This window comes from Coenobita brevimanus, chromosome 38 (genome assembly GCF_032717465.1).
Source record: "Coenobita brevimanus isolate Jiangsu-jjx chromosome 38, ASM3271746v2, whole genome shotgun sequence".
Classification (NCBI taxonomy): domain Eukaryota; kingdom Metazoa; phylum Arthropoda; class Malacostraca; order Decapoda; family Coenobitidae; genus Coenobita; species Coenobita brevimanus.
The window spans coordinates 48,104,196-48,121,842 of NC_136991.1; the positions used below are offsets into that span (position 1 = coordinate 48,104,196).

The 17,647-nt window shown below is 44.2% G+C and overlaps 1 protein-coding gene across 1 annotated transcript in view; it reads left to right on the forward strand.

The window, feature by feature from the left end:
* The first annotated feature begins 5,752 nt into the window (after positions 1–5,752).
* The window catches only part of SPARC (secreted protein, acidic, cysteine-rich), a 40,346-nt gene continuing 28,451 nt past the window's right edge, over positions 5,753–17,647 (forward strand). Inside the window, exon 1 of the mRNA XM_080269828.1 lies at positions 5,753–5,815. The gene's annotated coding sequence lies outside the window, so the exon portion shown is untranslated. The remainder of the gene's footprint in view (positions 5,816–17,647) is intronic.

Sequence of the window (17,647 nt, forward strand, 5' to 3'; positions counted from 1 at the left end):
TCAGTATTTTCTGTGATCATGGAAAGATAATTATTCTATGATACAAACACATTCTGAAGAGTGGGGATGTGCTGAACGAACTCAGCTTCTTGAACCTTGAATATACTTTACTTACTCTGAGCAAGGGCCTTATTCATCTGCATGTGGAGTACTGCACACATATTGAGTCTACAAAGCATCATTTGCTGATCATCTTGCAGGGTAGTTTATTTATTATTATTATTTATTATTATTATTATTTTTTTATACTTAGCAACCTGCCTCCTCGTACAGACCCTCCACCCATTGTTTTTGTACTTTTGCATACTCTCTATAATGGGCCCAGTGTCACATGCCTCAAGTTCATACATGCACAGAGTACCCCGTCCACAAACTTCTCTCTGCCTGAGTATAAGGACATGGTTTAGGGTACTTTGTGCATAGGACCACATGCACAAGATAGTGCATACACAAAGTACTGTACAGTACCATATGTGCAAAGTAAGCTATAGCACATCCCTCTCTTTATGCTATTAAATAAGTAATTTCCTGTGATAGAGGGATAATTTGTGTGCAGAAATCAAATTGTCCTTGTCGGTCATAGGAAATCTATTTGCCATTGCACACCAAAAGACCAGGGCTGTGGTATAGGGTACTTTAGTGAATTTTGTACATTGTGGTAATCATAGGGGCATTTGTCTTCTTAGTGTAATAGGAAAAGTGTATGGTAGGATACTTATTTACAGAGTTAGGGAAATAACGGAGGAATTAGTTGGAGAAGAACAGGGAGCTTTAGGAAGGGAAGAGGTTGTGTAGATCAGATATTCATTCTTAGATCTTTAGTGGAAAAGTTTCTAGAGGAGGGAAAGAACTTGTATGTGGCCTTCATGGATTTGGAGAAAGCATATGACAGGGTGGATAAACAAGGATTGTGGAAAGTATTAAGAATATATGGAGTAAATGGGAAGTTGTTGAATGCTGTGAAGATTATATATGATGGTGCTAAGGCTGCAGTGCGTGTGGATGGTGAACTGCGTGAATTCGTGTTGAAGGTTGGGTTGACACAGGGATGTGTCATGTCTCCATGGTTGTTCAATCTGTACATGGATGGGGTAATAAAAGAGATACAAGGTAGGGCAGTGGATGTTGGAGTGGCTCTAGTGAGAGAGAGTAGTGTCTGGAAACTCCTTGTACTGTTGTTTACAGATGATACTGTGTTGTTAAGGTGAAGGGGAGCTGCAAGGCTTGGTGGATGAGTTTGGGAGAGTGTGTAAGAAACGGAATCTAAAGGTGAATGTAGGGAAGGGTAAAGTGATGGTCTTTGAGAGAGGTGAATTGAGTGAATGTACAATGAGGTTGGATGGTGAGGAAATGGAAAATGTGAGTATGTTTAAGTACTTGGGGAGTGTGATGAGTAAGGATGGAAGTTTGGAGGGTGAAGCACTTGAAGGGTACAAAAAGGAAGAAAGGTTGCTGGTTCCTTGAAAGCAGTGATAAGAAACAGGGAATTGAGCATTGAAGTGAATAAGTTACTACTTGACAGTATTGTGATACCAACTCTAACGACTTGGACGTTGTTGCAAGGACACAAGTCAAGAGTGAGAGCAGTGGAAATGAGTTATTTAAGAGGAGCCTGTGGAGTCACATGGAGAGACTGGTTGACAAATGAGGATATAAAGGAGCATTGTGGTGTGGATGTGGATGTGATAGGAAGCGTTAGGAGGAACACGCTGAGGCGGTTTGGTCATGTGGAGAGGATGGAGGTGAGAGACTGATGAGGAGAGTGTATGTGAGTAAGGTGGAGAGGGGGAGAGGGAGGAGGAGGCTGAGGATGAGATGGAGGGATGGAATGGAGAGGTATATGAGAGAGGCGGGTGTGAGTTGGGAGCAGGGCAGTGAAATGGCAGGGGACGGCGATTTGTTTGTGGCCACCCCGTACGGGATTAAGGCTTCTGGCAATAGATAGACAGATAGATAGGATACACAGACTTCATGCATGTAAGTCCAGGATCAAGTCCCAGCCTGGACTGAGATTAGCTTGTTTAATTCATTATATTTTTACTACTAAATTGCAGTTTTACTGGACATTTTCTGAATTCTCTTCCAGCATATCTCTCCTTAAGGTGGGGATGTAACTCCCCACACATTCAGTCCTTTTCTATCCAATATATAATCCATGATTTAATGAGCAATCTTAGTCCATGTACAATACACAGGTGATCATCCCTGGTAGCAGTCTACAGTCTGTCAGTCTGTCTCACTCCTTTACAAAATCTTGTCTCAAATGTAATGCACCCACACAATTCAAAATTAACATATCTTTATTGTGACTTCATTTATATTTATGTGGTAGGTGGGGGCACCCACCATCCGCTTACTCAATTTCGTGCTTTATAACAAAATTATTTCTTGGTGGTTTTCTGGGTTAAGGCACTCCAATGGGACTGATCCTCTACCTTGTTGCCAAATAGCCTTGTGGCTTGGTTCTAGGATATACAGTCAATCAGTCCAACTGGACCGAGTGTGTGACATTTGAGAGGGGTGGGAGGCTTATTGCACACATAATGCCACTCGGGTTTGTGCAGCTGGTCACCCTTGCCATAAATGTTGGGACCAAGTAGCCTAGCTCCAGGCCCCTATGTTCCTGAGGGGACATGTACTACGGGTTCTTCAGGCTGTGATGGATTTGGAAAGGCACCTGGGCACATGCCCCCCTAAGTAATTGCATTAGTAATAATAATGATAATTATGATTTGCAGTAGTAGCAGTTTCTCCACCTTCATGGGAAATAACAAATGCGAGGCACAGAGACAAAAACTTTGGTAGGCTATGCCTTTGGTGTCCCCTCCTCCCCTCCAAAAAAATATGACTCAGGCATAATACCATTTCTCCATTCTTTTATTTCACATTAGTTTCTAAAGAAAAGGGGGAGAGAACTTAGTGCTTCCTGGTAAAGTGCAGAGAGAGAGAGAGAGCATGTGTTCACAGCTATTGCAACATGCTGGGTCAATCACAGGGCTGCTGCTGTTGAACTGAAGAGACCCTACTGCACAGTTATGGCGGGCTTTTGTAATGATATTACAAATAGCTACATTTCGCTTGGACAGTGTACATTGTACTACTGTATTCAATCTGGGTAAAATGCCCGCCGAGACCGCCACAGGACCTCGTGCCCCTCACTCCGGCTTGTTCCCTACTGCGGGAGGAACACCACGCTGACGGCCGCTTGCCTCGGCGAAAGGGCGACCCCGATCACCCTACTGGTGTCCCTCGCACGCCGGACAAGTTCACGGCACCAGCCAAAGTCCATACTAGGGGAAGTGGAGCCCCACCTCAGCCCAATGAACACACTCAGGGAACCACGAAGAGCGTGAGTCTCCCTCAAGCCTCTTTCCCTCCGGGGAGCCCTTCGTCGCCATCCAGGCTTCTTGGCCAAGCGGAGGCGTTAGAGTGGTGGCAAGGCCCGATTGCGGAGTTACCGCCCACACCCGGACGCTCCTTAGCACTGTTGGAGCCCTACAGGAGTCGCTGCCGCAGCCCAGCCCTGACGGCGCCTCTCCCCCTGAGCACCTGCAGACCCCGGACGCCCAGGCCTTCCACCACGTTCCCCGATGACGGCGACCTAGGCTCTCTCACGCCCCAGCAGAAGAAGAAGCAGGCCCGAATCCTCTGCCTGTTCGGTCCTAGTCCCGAGGGCCCCCGATCAGGTCGAGGCCCCCAGACTACGAGGCCTCCCTGCACCCCACCAGTGCGGCCCTAGGAAGGAGCCGCCCCTCAGGTCAAGGCCCTAAACAAGGGAACCTCCCTGGACAGTAAGTACTAGTGACCCAACTACCCAGGAAACACGGGTAGAACAGTGATAGTGACAGTGACCCCTAATACAGTGACAGTGATCCAATGCACAGTGGCAGTGACAAATAAAAGTTATGTTAAACAGTGATATCGGAGTAAGTTGTGCTTGAACATTAAACAGCTCAGTTCCCCCTCTCAGAAAGGACGCAGGGAGTTTTCTGTGGAGTCGAAGGTAGGTGTGTGAACGAGCCGAAAGGCTAACGAAGTGCTTCCCTGCGACTAGGTGACGGTGTCGGATGTCGCCACACGCACCCCACCTTTATTATAGTATCATATCCCCCATAGACTCCCGATCACAGTGAATATAAGTGAGACTCCCCCGTTTATTATTATCCACCAGCGGCACGACCAGTGTTCTCGATTGACCATCGCAGTGAAGTGATATCTCTCCTCAATAACAGTAACCCATATCCCTGACTGCCCTGTGCCCTGTGCAAAAGTAGATTGGATCCAATTATTAGTGTATTGTTGTATCTCTGTGTAATTGTGTACCAAATGTTGTGTATGTAGCGCTGTAAGGGTTAGAATTTAAGCAATAGATGTGATTCGGTGTACTGTCTCTTTTTATGCCCTGTTCCTTTGTTAGTGCATTACATCCGGTCTAGCCAAAGGACCCCGTCCAGTGCTCGTGTTTTTACGACGAGAAGTCGTCTTAAAAACACAGCATTACACTGGGTATGTGACCAGAGCATGTGTCCGGCTCAGGGAAGATGAGGCCCCTGTCCTGTAGTCCATAGTCACCCTTGAGTAAGGTGTAGTACCCGTTAGCCCACCTAAACACTGTAGGTGGATGGTTGCCATCTGCTGGAAGGTACTGCCATGGAAGTGATGTGTGGCCAAGGTCTGGTAGTTGGCCGTGTACAACACTGCCAGGTAGGGAACCCAGTCACATTTACCAAGTCGTGTAAGTCCAGGCTAAGATTAATTGTCATACGGTACAGTATCTCCTATACTTAGTTCATTAACATGGGGCTATGCTTCCTCCATTTTCTCTGCACCTTGCCATATGGCAGGACCCTGTTCCAACCTTCGCAAGGCAGCATATGCCATAGGTGGGCGACTGCTTGCTTGTGGTCGATGTGCCTACTCTGCCAGATAGACTGAGATAAACTGGCAACAACGACAGTAACAACATGTGTTCTGTTCGTTGCTTATGTAGGCTGAGGCTGATTCGGAGAGTGGATACGAATGTGGAGAGGGACTGGGGGAGGGGAACACCCAGGAAAAGGTGGAGGAAGGGGTGGAATGGTAAATGAAGAGGGTGGTGCGGGTTGGGAAGGGCAACCTGATGGTGGACAGGGTGACATGAATGTGATTTGTTTGACTGTAGATAGATAGACTGTTACTTATTTTTACTGTATCTTAATCCTTTCACAGTGTCGACTTTTAAAGTCAGATTCAAATCATTTTTTTTTTTTCTTTTATCTCAAGCAGCGAAGGGTTACTTAAGACTATAAAACCCCGTTCCTTTCTTTGATGTTAACAATATAGGTAGGTGATAGAATAATACATGTATTAAAAATGTTAGGCTATAAACGGAAAGTGTGCCCAGACCCCCTAATTTTTAGTGCGTGCTAGATTCAAATGTTACTGTAATGTAATATTCAAGACATAAAAGCTGTCAAATTTCTCATGTCAGTGTATAAGTAGCTAACATTTCTTGGGAAGGAGCATCATCAGTGCAGTCAGTGCGCATTTCTGGCGATACTCGTGGCATATTATTCAGTGTGTGTTATATCATCCATGACTATACTGTACATAAATTTTGTCGCTGTAGTTCAGACTGAGTGAAACATGTCGAAGGTACTGAAGGATCTGGCAATGATGTTGTGTGGGCAGTGGGAGGGGCTCATGTGCCTCGAATCCCGCCGTCCGCCCTCGGCCCCTCTCCTCGGCCTCGCCCTTCAGTGTGCATCTAGCTTTCATCGAAGAGGGATATATTGGTTCCTTGTTCCTGTCGACGGCCTTCCATTCTCTTTAATCGGTGAGTAATATTTTAACTGCTTAGTTTGTGACAACATATTTGTGTGCTATAAAATTTTCAAGTCACTGTGGACAGACTGACGGGGAAGAAAACGGAGTGAGTTTTCGTTTGTTCTCGTCCAATTTAGAAATATGTTCACACTTGGCCATTGTTACTTTTTTTTAGATACTACAGAGCAGTGGGAATCTAGAGTAAGACAGTGTACGAGAGGAGAGTGTAGGTGCGAAGAATGAGAGAGAGTGAGATGGATGTGTGAAGCATGTGGGCGAATATGACAAGTGAAAGGGAAAGCGGGTGAAGGAGGGTATTGTGTTTACATTTCAGATTCCAAGGGTCGGTCTTCAGTTCATCACTCTGTGTTTATGTTACACCTTCTTCCATATTCCTTGGTCAGATTCACGAGGATTCTAGGTACATTGTTTGTTAGCTCGTTTGTGAAGTTACAAATGATATGAATGATTGCTGATGACCAGTTTACAACAGGGAGACATTTTAGTGACTAATAGGTTACTTTTGAATATGTAGCCTATAGCTTTCTCCTTTACTCGTAACTTCGTGGAAATAATGTGAAAAACAAATACTGTTGCATATGATAGACAAATGTCGGTATGTCCCTCCCGATGAGCAGGATAAATGTGAAGGAATATTTGGTGACAGCGTCAACATGGCGCGAGAGAACAGAATTGAGTAAATTTGCAGTTTCGGGCAGTCTAGGCTTTCTAATTAACAACGGTAATTGACGAAACCAGTATTAGCAAACAGCCTAACCTGTCAAACCTAACCCAACCTAACCCATCAAACAACCCTGTTAACGTATTAATCCAACCAAACCTATCATAACCAGCCCAGCCAAGAAGCATGACGGTAAAAAATAATTAAATCAATAAAACAAGCCATATAGATAATTACCCAATCTGATAGAAGATATTGTTTATAAAGGCTAACAAATATTTGCATGTAATGACGCTGGTGGCATCCGCTACGCAGAGTTAACTGGTGATAATCAAAATAATTAATAATTCAACATTTTTAACTCGGCGGATGTTTTTGTCCTGTTGTAGTTATGTCACGTAGTTGAATGGCAGAAAAAAAAAAAAAAAAAAAGCAGATGGCTCAGCATTCTTTCCATAGCACTCCTTCGTGACTAACACTACTGTATATGCTAATGCAAATCTGCTGCTACAGCTCAGTAGCCTATTCAAGTGGGTGGGATAGCAATACTGTATTATACCTACGGTAGTTCAAGTGAAGAGAATATAAAAAAAAAAGTAAGATGCATACCAGATCAACACAGTTTTATCTTTTTTTTTTTTTTTTTTTATTCAATTTACTTTTGGAACATTTTATTCAGCTCATGGTTTACTTAAGGAATTAGGAGACTCCATTAACTCTTTCTAGCAGCACACGGTAACGCTTCACTTATCCGTTCTTCCAACCTCAGACTATTTCATTCAGATTAAAATATGGGTTAGATCTGTGTGTCTTAACACCCACATGATCTCAGTCTTCAGGTTTGATAAACATTACACCTCTTATGATAAAACACATACACGCACACACACACTACTGGGTGGTGGGGAGGTTCTTAAGTGGACGCGCCGGTCAAGGATGAGGTCATAAAATGATTACCAACAGCTGCAACATGCGAATTTAATGCATAATGGAGAAAGTTACCCAGTTTAGTGTGTTGCAGTACCGTTAACCATTTGAGACATCTTGCTGACAGGCAGACAAGCACATGAGGATCGGTAGGGTTAACATGCCACTGGTGTACGAGGAATTCTCGGATTCAGAGAGAGGGAGGACGAAATAAAAATAATTCTGACCAAGAATCCGATGGCATCGGCTTCACCGTCAGAACAACAGATTTATTCATGTGTAAGGCAACAGAGAACAGATGGGGCGGGTGGACATGTCTCGTACCGGTACACTTTCCTGCTTTTTTTTTTTTTTTTTTTTTTTTTTTTAACCTGCATTTAGATGACGCGTTGTTTTATTTACCTTCATACTGCTTTAGAGATATCTTTTGGACAAACAGGGTAAATACATAACCTCCAGATTTCGTTGGCAGAGGTAATAAGAATACGTCATCAGCAAGAAGGGGTAAAGATACACAAATTCCACACTAAAGTACCAAGTTATCAGCTTCACCATCAGCAAAACAGATTTATTCATCAAAAGGCGTGCAGGACTTAAAAAACGCGTAGAGGCGAGAGTGGAGAGGGTGTGAGACAGAGGAGTGTTGTGGGGTGGCGACCTCAATGCTGGCCACAGAGCCTCCTTGTTCACTCCACTCCCTTGTTCACTCCCTTCCATCACCACACAACACAAAATTATTCTATCTACGATTTTTTTTTCCGGAGTCCAAGCGATTTGATTATCTGTAAGCGGTTTGATTTTCTCCTACTATGTGATTTTCTCTCTGACTGAAGAGATAGCATATCCTACGGTGTATAGAAGTTTTAAGTAGCGTTGATGTCTTTATATATATATATATATATATATATATATATATATATATACAGTAAGGTCGGGTTCGTGAAGGGTAGTGGTTTCGTCATGGTAGACAACCCGGGGAGGATGGGGGGAGGGGAGAGTACAATCCCTACTTTCCCAATATCACTGCCTGTCGTAAGAGGCGACTAAGAGGGGCCTTTTTGTCTCCAGGTCTTTTCAATTTGCTGTCCTCTTCTCTTTTGTCCTGCCTCTCCTTGATATTTCCGTCTTTCTTCCGGCCCGTATTTTCCCTCTGCTCCTATCAGGTAAACATTTGGTTTCATGGTACGAATAGTTGAAGGACCTCTCTTTGACGGTGACCGTTCCTCCTTTCCTGGGTTATACCTTTCAACCAACCGATCAAGCCACATCTTCGCCGAGCCGCATCATCTCCAAGTCACTTCATCGCTAAGCCACTTCATCGCCAAAACCATTTCAGTGCCAACACTTTCGCGCCAAGACCACCTCAGCGCAGTTTAATGGTTTGATGGTAGTTCTTCAGTATTCCTTCCTTCCTTCCTTGATTCCTTCTATCGTCATGGCAATCCGTCAGCTGATGAAGGATGTTGCCAGAGATGGCGGCCAGAGTGATGCCCCCCGTACAACTGAGACGCAGGAAGTGAGTGTTTAGATCTCTTACATCACCGTTCCGTGTTTGCATCAGAAACAAAAGGAGGTTTGAAATTATCGTTAAAATTGATGCGAGGCAGTGGAAAGTCTCTCTCTCTCTCTCTCTCTCTCTCTCTCTCTCTCTCTCTCTCTCTCTCTCTCTCTCTCTCTCTCTCTCTCTCTCTCTCTAAGTAGCACAGTAAAGGGTCTCTTTACTTCAGGTTGATTCACTTAAACAGATGAAGTGCAGAAAAAAAAAATCGAAGGCAGAGAAGAAGGTGAGGATGAGTTAGGAGAAGGAGGAGGTGTGGGTGAGAGAGGAGGAGGAGGAGAAGGAGCGTGTGGGTGAATGAGGAAGTGACGGAGAGAGGAGGAGGATGAGTTAGGAAGGGAGGGAGGAGTACAAAGGAAAGCAGACAGCAATAGACCTGTTTGTCCTTTCGTGGCTGTTTGGTATAGGGAAGGCCAGAGCTAACAAAACTATTCTATCAGCCAAAGACAAGGACAGAAAAGCTTGAGGAAGATATGGATAGGTTAGGAAGGGAGAAATAAAGGGGGAAAGAAGTTAAATGTGTGTGTGTGTGTGTGTGTGTGTGTGTGTGTGTGTGTGTGTGTGTGTGAGAGAGAGAGAGAGAGAGAGAGGATGCTGAAAAAGAAGTAAGGGTGAGATGACGTAAAGTGTATATGAGAGGGTGGTCTCGGTACGAAAAGGGGAGAGAGAGACAGACAGACAGACAGACAGACAGGACGCTGAAATAGAAATAAGGGTGAGATGTAAAGTGTATATGAGAGGGTTGTCTGGGTACGAAAAGGAGAGAGAGAGAGGGGGGGGGAAGTGGGGAGAGAAAAGAAGGGAAACGAAAAAAAGGAGAATGAGGGAGGAGGAGGAAGGGAGGGGCAGAGTAAAATGATCTGGCTTGGGGAAGTGAGATAGAGAGAGAGAGAGAGAGAGAGAGAGAGAGAGAGACGAAGGAAAAGAAGCAGACAAGGAACTATAAACAGTGAGGAGGGAAAAAAAAAAAGATGGGAGGGAGTTTGGGAAGAGTAAGAGAGGGAGAGAAAAAGTGCGAAGTTGAAAGCATTGAAGGGAGAGAGAGAGAGAGAGAGAGAGAGAGAGAGAGAGAGCTTTCTGGATAGGGAGGGAAGGGAGTGGGTGTGAGAAGGGAATATGAGAAGAGGATATGGGGAGCAGATGGAGGGAAGGGAGAAAGGCTGGGTAGGGGGTGGATAGGGGAGGGGTGAGGGAGGAGGTGAAAAAGATGGGTAGAGAGGGAGGGAAAGGGTAGGGGTAAAAAAAAGAAGGGAAGGAGGGAGGCAGAGACGATTTGAGAGGACTTGAGTGAGGGGGAGATGGGTAGGAGAAAAGAGAGGGAAGAACGGAGAGGTGGCGAAGAGGGCTGGAAATGATGAAGGGAAAGGGGTAGGGAAGAAAGAAAGGAGAATGGCGTCGGAGAGGGTAGGATGGAAGAAAGGAAGGAGGGCGGAGGAGAGTTGTAGAGAAGGAGGGAGGGAGGAGGAGAGGGGTAGGGAAGGAGGGAGGGGTGCGGCGAGCGGTTGGATGAAAGAAACGGAGGATGAAGTGAGGGAAAGGGATAGTGTAGAAGAAAGGAGGGAGGGAGAGAGCTGAAAAGGAAGGCGGGGAAGAAGGGAAAGGTAGAGGAGAGAAAGGGGAAGTGGGAGAGAGGTACTGTATACAGTAAGAAAGGAGAGAGGGATATGGTAGAAAAAAGGAAGGAGTTAGGGAGGGACACGAAAGAGGGAGGGAGGGTAGAGGGAAAGACAAAGGAATGTCGAAGAGAGAGAGAGAGAGAGAGAGTTGGTGGCATGGTTGATGGGGCTGGTCGTAAACGCCTCCTTGTCTGGGGTTACAGGCCTAACTCAGCCCCTTAAGGACGGCGCAGAATTTAGGTTATCATAATAATTACAGTAATAATAATAATAATAATAGTTTTAATAATAATAAAAATAATAGTAGCAGTAGTAGTAGTGGTAGTATCGGAAATAATCTATCTATCTATCTATAGCCAGACACCATAATCCCTTAAGGGGTGGCCATTTGACTTTGCGTTAGTTGTTTTACGGGGAGGGGCACTAACCCTCCACCAACCCACTTGTTGACACGGAGGGAGCACGTATGGTTTGGTTATATGGTTACCACCCAGCGTTGTAAATGGTTTCTTGGCTTACAGGAAACCATTTGGCTTGTCACTCAATGTAAAGCCACCTGTAAAGGAAAGAAAAGCAATAAGAAGTGAAAGGAAAGATGCGAGAAATAGGAAGAGAGGAGGGGAGGCACAGAAAAAGAATGACAAAGGCTAAGAAAGAAGTAGGCAGCACTACATCAAGTGAGTGGATGATGGTCGCCACCACCTACCACCAATCGGAAATAATAATAATAATAATCCATCCATCCATCCATCATCCAATCCTACGTTGCCCCATAAGGAGCGCAGAAAAAAAGAATAATAATAATAGAAATAATCCCTATCCTTTAATCCCGACGACCCAGTGACGTCAGTTTTGCCTGCGTTGCAGTGCGGAAAGTTAAGGAGAGCAGCGCGAATTTGTCTTGTTCTTGTACATATTGGCAAAAACCTAGAAAAAAAAAAAAAACACTACATTCACACCATTAATTCCACTACACCTATTTTTATTTGATGTACTGTACTTTCATGGCCCCTCCCCACCCACTCAACACAATTCCAGCTCATTCCACCCGTTTCTTTGTCGCCCACGCCCACTTACGGAGACATCGTTTTTGCCTACGTCGCAGAACCCCGATACGACTTTACTGGACATCAAAAGGAGTCATAAATGAACTCCACCAAGGGATAATTTAAAGAGCAAATGTACATCAGCCTCTTTAATTCCACCAAGAGATAGTTTAAAGAGCAAGTGTACATCAGTCCCTTTAACTTCACCAAGGGGTAGTTTAAAGAGAAAATGTACATCAGCCTCTTTAACTCCACCAAGAGATAGTACAGAGAGCAAATATACACACCAGGCATTCACCATTACACCAAAGGCCATGTTTATAAAGAATCCTAAACATCTTGTACAATAAATAATTCTACAAAACAGTTTAGTTTTTCGTACTTTATAACTTGATATTCATATACTACGATTATGAAGTGTATGGTAACTATGTGTTGAGCAAATAGTTTACAAAAGGAATCATACACAGACTTGTGGGAGTTTATAAATATTTTTTGTACTTTATAGCTTTTCCACTAGTGGAAAAGTTTCTAAAGAAGGGAAATAAGTCGTAAGGGAGAAAGCATATGACAGGGTCGATAGACAAGGAATGTGGAAAATATTAAGGATTATGGAGTAAATGGGAAGTTGTTGAATGCCTGAAGAGTATGTATGATGGTGCTAAGGCTGCATTGCGTGTGGGTAGTGAATTGAGTGAATTTTTCTATCTGACTGTTGGATTGAAACAGGTATGTGTCATGTCCCAGTGGCTGTTCAACCTGAATATGGATGGGGTTATAAAAGAGATACAAGGAGGGACTCTAATGGGAGAGGGCGGTGTTTGGAAACTCCTTGTACTGCTGTCTGAAGATGATACTGTATTGTTAAGTGAAGACGAAGGGGAACTGGAAGGCTTGATGAATGAGTTCGGGAGAGTGTGTAAGAAACGGAATCTAATGGTGAATAAAGGGAAGAGTCAAGTTATGGTCTTTGAGATAAGTGAAGTTACTGAGTGTACAGTGAGGCTGGATGAGGAGGAAATGGAAAATGTAAAATATGAGTGCGTTTAAGTACTTGTGTAGTGTGATGAGAAAGAGTGGAAGTTTAAAGGGTGAAGTGCTTGAAAGGGTACAACAGGGAGGAAAGGTTGCAGGTTCTTTGAAAGCAGTGATAAGGAACAGGGAAGTGAGCATGGAAGTAAAAAAGTCGCTGCATGACAGTATTGTGATACCAACTCAAACGTATGAAAGTGAAGCTTGGACCTTTGCTGGAAGGACACAAGAGTGAGAGCAGTGGAAATTAGTCATTTGACAGGAGCATGTGGCGTTGCATGGAGAGACAGACTGACAAATGAGGAAGTGAAGGAGCGCTGTGGTGTGGATGTGGATGTGCTAGAAAGTGTTATGCGAAGTACATTGAGGTGGTTTGGTCATGTGGAGAGGATGGAGAGCGAGAGACTAACGAGAAGAGTGTATGCGAGTGAGGTACAGGGGGGAGAGGGAGGGAGAGGCCAAGGATGAGATGTTGGGATGGAGTGGAGAGGTATATGAGAGGGGTGTGTGAGCTGCGGGGAAGGCAGTCAAAGTCAAAGTCAAAGTCAAATGTTTATTTAGCCATAGAGATTACAATAGTTGACATAACACTTAGTCTACTAGCGGCTGAGCCTTTTGAGAGTCCGGGAACTCTCTTTCAAGGCACCTTGTTTTTCTTGCACTTTTGGTAAACATCAATTGTCTAGTAAGGCTAAAACTACGATTTTACTAAATTAGCTGTATGACTTTTAAGTAATAATGGTCATCCCCGAATGACAATAGTTTAAGATTTTAATAAAGGGTACCGTATAAACAAGATAGCACTATAATAAAACGGAGGTAATTTTATATTAATAACAGTAATAATAGTAACAATAATAATAACTACCACAATAACAATAATAATAATAATAATGAAAGTCAACTAATTACAAGAATTAGTACTTTGATAGTAAGTAGGATTTATAAGCAGATTTGAAAGATACAGCCTCGCTTAGTTCCCGAATGGCCATTGGGATACCATTCCAAACTTTGGGTCCCTGATAAGTGATATGTGACTGGGACTGGGCAGTGAAGTGGCTTGGACATTGCAACATGGAGGCGTTTTGTATGTGGCCACCCTTTACCGGATTAAGGCGTCTGGCAATAGATAGATACTGTAGATAAACTTTATAACTTTGATATTCAGTCTTATTTGATTGTGAAGTGTAATGTAACTAAGTATACAGTATTGTAACTAGGCTATGTGTTGAACAATAAAGTTTAGCTACAGAAGCAATGTCACATACAAGATGATGGAAGTTTATGTTTTTCGCACATTTAATATTCAGTCTGATTTGATTGTGAAGTGATTGGTAACTTGGGGGAGGCGGTGGCTGAATCGGTAGAGAGGCGGCTTGCAGTCCTGAAGGACCCAGGTTCGAATCCTGGCTGGGGCAGGGGACAGTTTAAGGATTTGAATTTCCTAAAAGCAGATTTTCCTGATCTACCAGATGACCCGCCGACATGTTGTAAAAATACCCCCGCTAATACCAATACACCAGTCCTGTATGAGACAGCCCTAGCATGTATTCAATATGGACGGTGGGTGTTAGTGCCGAAGTGGTGACATGTGGAGGTGTAGGAGGACTACTGGGCCTTGGGATAGGCTACTGCCCCCAAGATATAGGCCCTGAAGCCTTTGCCCAGAGTCGGACACATAAAAAAAAAAAAAAAAGAAAAAAAGAAAAAAAAGTATACAAATGCAGTCCTATACACAAGCTTATGGGAGTCTATACAGTAAATACATCCCAGTCCGTTCCAAGAATCCTCTCGGGTAAGTGACCATCCCAGCTGCAATAACCCCCCATGTGGTGGCTGGGCTGTCTTTCTCATGCCCCACCACAGTGTCTAGTTCATGGCCACGTCTGCGCTTTGAATATGAGCAGTGAAGCAAGAAATTTTATATATGCCCCATGTTACTCGTGGTGTTGTGGACCACGTTTATCTGGATGTGAATCCGGTGGACTGCAGGCTGAAACTACCCTTCTGTAGTCCACTATCTTCTTTTCAAGGGATAGGGAGGGGGCTGAGGGACGTTTGTTTAACCGCACAGTGGAGTAGCCCCTGTTATTTTGGTGCCATCACGTGAAGGCGTCCCTCTCTAGTACCACTCACATCTCATATATCATATTGCCTATATCCCAAGCTTAAGAAATTATCACTATATAGGCTAACCCTGACACACCAAGGGGCAACATATCATTTACTCTTGCTACTGTCAGACGTTTTTATCCTCTGGGAACCTTGCCGAAATCTGGGGGTTAAGAAACGATCTCGATATAGGGCGAGTAGAGTCTCGGCGTGTTTGTTAACTTACCCTACGTCCGTGAGCTAGTGAATTGAGCCCTTCTTTATTGAATTATTGAACTTAAAATAATACCGGTATGTTTTATTATTTTGTGCGACAGGGAAAGCGTTTTAAAGTATACGAGTACATAAAACGGTACCCAGGATACCCAACATTTCTACGCGTTCCTTATCGTCACTGCCCGGAAAATGTAAACAAACACACAACTCACCCTCTCCAGTTATAATTGTGTGACAGGAAATATTTCTCTGTGCCACCACTCCTTGTGTAGTAATCATCCCCCTCTAACACTTCACCCACCATCCTGCCTAACTTACATACTGTACTGTACTTCACTGTGCCGTACACTCGCTCTCCTTCCTTACCCCTCTTACGCTCCTCTTCCTCTCCCGTCTCATCCACTCCCTTCTCCCCCTTTTCCCTCCCTCAGTCACCCACACCCTCCTCTCACCCTCCCTCTGTCACCCACACATTTGACTTTCCCTCCCTCAGTCACCCACACCCTCCTCTCTCCCTCCTTAACTCCCACACCCTTCTCTCTCCGTTCCTAACCAACCCACACACTCCTAACCTTATGGTCCCCACATCCTGACCTGACACTGCCTTAACACTCTCCCAACACACTCCTTGTCCCTCTCACCTTCTTCCTCTCCCATCCTCCTCCTTCAAACACTTACCTCTCCTCCTATCACCCCCTCCTTCACACTCCATCTTTCCTCTCTGTCTCTCTCCCCCCGTTTCACACGTCCCCATTCCCTTCCTCTTTCTCACTTCCTCGTTCCCCTTCCGTCTCCCTCCCTCCCTCCCTCCTTAATTCACACACACGCTTCTCCTTTCCTACCTCCCCCCCTCCCTCTTCCTTCATATCTTTCCCAGGTCCCCGACCGCCAGAGTTGCTTTTCCAAACAACACTGATAACTCTTGCAGTCCCTCCCCCTCCCCCCCAGAAAAAAATGAGGAGAGAAGACGCGCAAATGGGATGGCCAGCGAGAGGATTTTTTTTTTTTTTTTAATACAAGGAGGGCGTATCGGCGGAGGCCATTCTATTGACGTATGTGTGTGTGTGTGTGTGTGTGTGTGTGTGTTCATGGAGGTGCCAGTACCAGGGTATTTACTAACTTTTTTATGGATAAGTATTAATGACTTTTCGGCGTATTTAATGACTGGGTTTAAATTATGTTTTTGAGTAAACGGGCATTGGTCCTTAATGAAGGGTATAGTAAAGTATTATAGAATGGATATTTTTATTGAGGAATTTTAATGAATATTAGTAGAAAAGTGTTTGATGGTTTTTATTTATTGATTTTTGTAGCGTAGGGGTATTTAACGACGAGATTTTAAGGTGTCATGGGGGTATTTAACGAAGGGATTTTAAAGATGTGGGGGTATTTAACGAGGGGATTTTAAAGGTATCATGGGGATATTTAACGAGGGGATTTTAAACGTGTCATGGGGTATTTAACGAGGGGATTTTAAACGTGTCATGGGGTATTTAACGAGGAGATTTTAAAGATGTCATGAGGGTATTTAACGAGGAGATTTTAAAGATGTCATGGGGGTATTTAACGAGGGGATTTTAAAGATGTCATGGGGGTATTTAACGAGGGGATTTTAAAGGTGTCATAGGGGTATTTAACGAGCCTGTATTTATTTATTTATTTATTTATTATTTTTTAAGGATAGGGGTATTATAGAATGGGGTTTTAAAAGGATTGATGGAGTACTGTATAATTATAATTGTGGAGATTTTAATAGGTCAGTTATTAGTAAGGTCATTAAGAGAATTGAATAATAATAGTGAATGAGCCCTTGCCTTACGATGACGTCTTGTATGGCCTAGAGGGTGGTCGGTAGATAGCACTCCTCTAGAAACTCACCTGGGGGTATCTTAGGTGTTATGGAGATGGCTCAGTCTGCTCGTGTGGGCGTGGGTGTGGCAGTGGGAGTAGGAAATGAATTAATAACATTGATAACACTAAGCCGTCCCGCAACACACGAGAAGTCGCCTGAGGGAGTGTAAAACGTGTTATATTTGGACCAGCCTGGATGTCATCGTTGCTATACTCCCCTCACCTTAACTTGGCACAAATTTTCTTCCTTTTTGCAGCTTGCTTCACATGACTCAGTGGTGGAAAAAGACGATACCACGACTCTAGATTTTCCATAGCACTTCTTCGTGACTTGCATCGTTTTATTATGTTCGTCCGTCATTACAACTCGCAACTCGGCATTCAAGATAAAAACCAGGCAACTTGAAGCCGTGTTAAGGAGGGAGAGAGAGAGAGAGAGAGAGAGAGAGAGAATACCAGCAGACGATTTTACTCAGCCCGGGAGAGACTTTTTCGAACTGGAGGGGTGAGAGAGAGAGAGAGAGAGAGAGAGAGAGAGAAAGAAAGAGAGAGAGAGAGAGAGAGAGAGAGAGAGAATACCAGCAGACGATTTTACTCAGTCCGGGAGCGACTTTCGAACTGGAGGGGTTAGATACAGCCTTCATTAACCCCTTCACTACAAGAGGCCTCCCCTAAGCTGAATAAAATCGTCTGGAGGCAGCAGGGATAGAGCCAAACAACACGGCATTGCAGTGAAGGGGTTGATGGGGGGGTTAGTGGGAGTGTGTGGGTTGTTTACAGAAGGCGGAGGTGCCTCTCTCTC